The sequence below is a fragment of the Helianthus annuus genome, chromosome 7, assembly GCF_002127325.2.
Source record: "Helianthus annuus cultivar XRQ/B chromosome 7, HanXRQr2.0-SUNRISE, whole genome shotgun sequence".
NCBI classification, from domain to species: Eukaryota; Viridiplantae; Streptophyta; class Magnoliopsida; order Asterales; family Asteraceae; genus Helianthus; species Helianthus annuus.
The window spans coordinates 133746556-133752665 of NC_035439.2; the positions used below are offsets into that span (position 1 = coordinate 133746556).

Below are 6110 nucleotides of genomic sequence, written 5' to 3' on the forward strand. Positions count from 1 at the left end.
TGATCGTGCTGCCCTAATTACGAATTGAATACTCGATTACGAATGGATGAAGAATATATGATCTATGATTATTGTCACGACCCCGACCCGTTTTCTTGGTTCGGAAGCCGCGAGACAGAAACCCGTGGTACCGGTGTTTATTAATTGGCGGCGAAATTTACATCAGGATCGTTTGTCAGTAAAATAATATCAGAGGTTTAAAACACCGAATTATTTTATTAATTGCAGGATTAAACCCCGTATTTACAGGAAAGGAATTTCACTGGGGAAATCCTTTATTTTACAGAAAACATGTTTATTTCTATTTACTTAGCCACTTTATTTAAGCTGGAGTGCGACGCGGCACTTTTCCTTTTCTTCACAGTAAATTACCTGACACATGTTTTAAAAAGATTTGATCAGCGAAAAATACTGGCGAGTGCATTCAATTTATACAAAACACACATTGTTATAATATACAGTATTAAGAGCTATTACAATGTTTATATCAACCAATTACCCCAAATCGGTATTTATCATTCGACCGGATCTGTGACTATGGTCATATCACACATTGGCTAACCCGTTGTCCAATGGTGAAGATTATCAAGTAGTGTATACAAAACCCCACATACCAGCAGTAATTGTAGATTACAAAGACTTAATCACTGTAATTATAACTTTGAAAGCAAGTAGGGTTTTGAAAACATTTAATAAAAATAGCATGACTCACATTGCAGGTTTAAACGGTCAAAGCTTGCCTACTGGTTAAGCTGGTAAACCTAATTAAATATACAATGAAAACGAAACTAGGTTAGTAACTTAATACAACATTTACGATAATCGCGAGATCGAAACCCTCACGACGAGTGACAAAGTATAGCCTAATTTAGGCAGCACTTAAACATCCACCGGATCGGTTTTAATCGATCAGATATAGTACCGTAGCAGTTGTAACACCCCGTGTTACGAAAGTCAAAGTCAAAGTAAAGATTGAAGTCAAAGGAAGAAAAGATTGCTAATTGCGATCTATCACACCATGCTTAATTACTGATTTGACTTCTTTGACTTGTAACCGAATCTTTATTTTGTTTGCTTTAGTTGTATTATGTGGAGTATCTGTGAATAATCGAGGTTTAATCGCATGTTTTATCGCGTTATCGCTAGTCGCATTGCAATCGCATTCGCAACTCGAATTATGCGTTCTGGATATTGTTTTACGTGTGTGTGTGTGTGCTATTTGTGTGTTACTTGTGCATGTTTAGTTATGTTTATGTTTTATGGTGATTAATCGAAATGCAATCGCAACTCTATCGCAACGCAATTGAATCGTAGACGCTAAACGCAATTTACTTGGGATGATTGTATGTTAGATATAGCGGGTTTTGATTGAGCTAATCGTAGATATTGTCTAACACTATCGCATCGCACACTCGTTCAAACGCATCGCAACGCTCCACACGTGAAACGAAACGCCAAAACTCAACTCGACGGAGCCACTCGATCGAGTGACCACTCGATCGAATGGCCATCCGATCGGATAGCCATCCGATCGGAGTGTCATCCGATCGGTGACTTCCTATTCGACACTTCTGCACCTTTCCCTTTTTGGCAACCTATAAATACCCCTCCTGTCACATCATTTGATGTGACAGCTCTCTCATTCGACTAGCCGCACTCAAGACTTTCTTTCTCTCGATTTCTCGCGATTCTTGTAAGTTTCCAACCTAAATCTTGTACTTCTACGATCTAAACACACTTCTTCATCTTTTCCACCTCTGAATCTTAACTTTTAACCGTGAAATCAGTGGATTTGAGGTGTTCTAGGATGATGTCATCATAGAGTTCTTATGAACATCAAGTTTTGGCCTCATTCACCAAGAACAACTCAGATCTGAAGGATTTCCACATGATTAAACAAAGTTTTCGCATAGATCTAAACATTGTCAAAGTTAAAAGGATTGAAATACACTTTTCCAACTTTCTTTCAACTCTTTTTACACTCAATGCACTCAAAACCGATAGAATCAGAGCTCGTTCTAATCTTCTACTCATTCTTAGTGAAGTGTTGGTTCAAGATCTGATTTCTATCTAAGAGACAACTGATTCCGGGTTAAACATGAACAACCGTCACGAACACTTAACTGATCGGACGAGGGTGACTCCAGTTCAATCGGATCATTGGGGTCTTGATAGGGCTCTGTTGTTTAATGAGTTTTCATATCGTCTTGAGCAAACCTCAAAACTTCCAGAACTTAACAAATCTTTAAGTTGCAAAACGGTCAGATCGCGGGACGGATTGTCGTCCGATCGGATTGCCATCTGATCGGATTGCGATCCGATCGAACTGCAATCCGATCGGATTACACTTGAGGTTCAACACTAAAACAATTTTCAACATGTTCAATGCATAAGTCAATTCTAACGGATTGCCACCCGATCGGTAGACCATCTGATTGGATGACGATCCTGCTGTGAACTTGTTCTCTGAGAAGTACCTCGCCGGACGGATCGCCATTCGATCGAACAACCGTTCAATTGAACGGCCTTTCGATCGAACGTCCTGAAAGGTAGAGATACTTCTCTGTTTTCAAAATGCTACAACGTAAACTTCAAAGCCATCATACACAAACACATCCTTACCAAACGAATGTCAATCCGACCGAATGGCCATCCGATCGGATGACCATCCGAACGGATTGACATCCGATCGAATGACCATCCGATCGGATTGCCATCTGATCGGATTACCGTTCGATACTTGGTTCTTTTGCATCGTTTTACGCGCCGTTCTTCGCTTATGTTATCGTTACCTGTTCAGGCTAATCTCTCTCAGCGCTCCCTTCAATCCAAGAGAGTGTTTACTTGTTAAACGCTATCTGTGAGTATACTTGATCCCTTTTTGCTTTGCGCACTTGTAAGGACCTGCAAAAATGTCCCACAACACTCCGTAAGTAGAAACCCGGACCCCTATAACCCTAATCCTTGTGAAAAACCAAGAAATTCATTTTTTTTGTTCTATCGTGGGCCGCGTAAGACTTAAGGAAGGCTTACGCGGGGCGTGATGACGTGTGGTCCGTAGGACAACCCTTAAAAGGTTTAATATTATGCACACTCCATGTTTATTACGGTTAATTGCTTGAACTTGGTAACCACTAGATGTGTGATGTTGCAGGTGTTAAAGTACTCAAGATGCGGGATTTAGGAAGCATAGATGAATGCTAGAAGTTGGCGGAATCAAAAGTTGAAGAATTTGTGATTTGAAGAAGAAACAAGAAAAAGAAGAATTATTGTTGCCGTAGCCTACGGCCCCCCATGGTTCACAAATCCTCCGCCGTAAGACAGTATGTTGGTGCCGTAAAGCTATAATGATCGCCGTAAGCTACGGCGAGCGGCGTAGCTTATGGCGCTATGTTGACCAGCCATCTATGTTGACCGCCGTAAGCTACAACGGCTGCCGTAGCTTACGACGTCGTGTGTCCTCAAAACATAACTCCCACATTTATTGAGCATTTTGATGATGTTTTATGAGGCTTATCATGGGGAATTCGGTTACACTTCACTTGTGAACGAATTTGGGAGCACTTAGAGACTACTTTTAGCTTGGAAAACAATCTTTAATCTTGAGTTTTATGTTTTTTATCTCTATGAACATTGAAACTGGTATGATGATGTTGATTCAAGCCATGAGTGGCTAAACACTTTGTGATCATCTTTGGTGGAAGATTATGTAAGACTTTATGCTTGAATTCCTTATTTCTAGAATAACAATCTTTATCCTTATTGAATTGCTTGTTATGGTGTGTGATTGATTGTTAGTAACTTGTTGAGTCTTATGTTAAACTAATTAGAAACCATACGTTCTTGGTGCCGTTGGCAATCGAGATATCATGGGTATAGTTAGGCTTGGGTAAGGGTTGATTGATCATCGGGTAACAACCTCACGTTCTAGGAATCTGAGTACTTAGTTCCCTTTCATCACTGCAATTAATCACACATGAACTATGTCTATGTAGTTCTTTCTAGTGGAATGATAGCATAAATGTCAAAACAAACCGGAAATTAAAGATGGTCATTTATCTCTAATTTGCTTACAACCAATACTTTCATTTTTGCAATTACAGTAGTAATTTTAGTTTTAAAACCAATTCAATCAAATCAACTCTTGAAATTTACTTTACTTGCATTTAGTTTAATTCTAGTTAACTTAGATAAACTTCTAAATAACACACATTTCATAAACTCCCTGTGTTCGATACCCACTTACCGCTATCTATTAGTAGTATTTGGATTAAATTTGATTGTGACCACGACATCACGTCAAATTTTGGCGCCGTTTCCGGGGAGTAGTGCGCAATGTGTGTTATTTTTGGATCTTTTTAGGTTTGTTATTTTTGTGGTTTACGCTGGGTGTGTTAGTGTGCAGGTATTTATAGGTGCGTGCGTACTTGAAGCTCTCACAAGCTATCACCATTGGCATTTGATCCGGAAATTGAGCAAACTTTAAGAGGAAACAAAATTTTGTTAAGGGAAAACAGAATCAGCGGATCACCAACAACACCAACTACACCAATTACACCACTTAGATACATGGATCCACCGCCACCACCACCACCCACTACGGGTGAACTTATACCACCTTTCATACCATCATCAACTCAACCCTCGCCAAATACTACCATGCCTAACACCACTACCGACCCTACTCCACCTCATGATGTTACACCAACCAACACTGCACAACCCATTACCACCCAAGAGGAACCGACACTTACTTTTAACCCTTCTACTACAATTCCACCATTCACCCATTTCTTCCCAGGTGCGGGTCAATCATCTTCAACCTATTCAATAGCACCAAATTCAACCATTGTTCATGCTACTTCATCATTTAGACCATTGAACCAGTCGGGTTTCCAATATTCAACTCTTCCATTTGGGCAATCTTCGGGTATAGGAGGAGATGGATATGATGAGGGGTATGAAGATTTTGAGGGTTATGATGAAGACGGATATGCATACGGGGGTGATGGAGATCAAGGGGAATTTTCTTATGTACAAGGTCAAACTCAAGGAATGCCAAGTGTTGGTGGAGTTCCACAACAACAACTTATACCACAACATATTCGGCCAAGGCTACAAGGGCCACAAGTGCAACATCCTATACCATTGCAACAAGTTCATCCATAAAATGTACAACCACAATTCCAAAGGCCAATTCAACATCCACCGATGCCACAACATCAATTTCAACCACATGTACCTCAAGGGCCTATGCAAAGACCAATGGGTCCTATTCGTTCAAGGGGTCGGTTGGGTGTACCAAGAAGACATCTTAGAGAACATGCGAGGGGCATTGAAGCGCATTTTAGGCCGATAATTACTCACAATCCTTCACCGGTAGTTATTGCTCACAATAATCAAGGGAGGACATTCGAAGGGAGAACCAATTCATTGCAAAGTTTGCCAAAATGTAAGGGTCTAGCAACGGAGGAGCCTTATTTTCATTTGGAGGCCTATGACTCGATTTGCAACACTCTTGGGAGTCAAGGATTTTCGACCGATGATGTCAAACTAGTACTATTCCAATTTTCTTTGGAAGACAAGGCAAAGAAGTGGTTTTACACTCTACCTTCAGCGTCTATCTATACATGGGCGAAGATGCAACAAATATTTTTACATGAATTTTACACCGCTCAAAAGACCAATGATGCTAGAAAGGGGTTGAGGAGTTTTCAACAACAACAAGGTGAAATGTTTCATGAGGCCTTTGAGCGTTTCAACATGATGATCAAGAATTGCCCTCATCATTGGATTGAACTTTGGGAATTGATGAATGCTTTCCACGAGGGGTTAAGTGCCGAAGATGCTCGCGATTTAATGTCCATCACAAATGGTACTTTTGGTACAAACTACGAGCATGACGATTGGGAGTTTTTGGAGCAAATGGCAATCACATCAAAAAGAAAAGCTCAAGCGTCAAGGAGGGCACGACCGGCCGTTACCCGAACTCAAGTGCATGCGGTAGATGATGGTAATGTTCAAACCTCTAACCAAATTTATGATGTTTGTGCTATTTGTAATGAGATAGGGCATGCGGCTGAAAATTACCAAGGAGGTGAAGGGCAATA

At 40.5% G+C, this 6110-nt stretch overlaps 1 non-coding gene across 1 annotated transcript; it reads right to left on the reverse strand.

Annotated features, from left to right (window-relative positions):
- Positions 1–5689: 5689 nt before the first annotated feature.
- On the reverse strand, positions 5690–5795 carry LOC118480826. The gene has a single exon (XR_004863806.1). It is a non-coding gene; the product is annotated as a small nucleolar RNA R71 (small nucleolar RNA).
- Between the last annotated feature and the right edge of the window lie 315 nt (positions 5796–6110).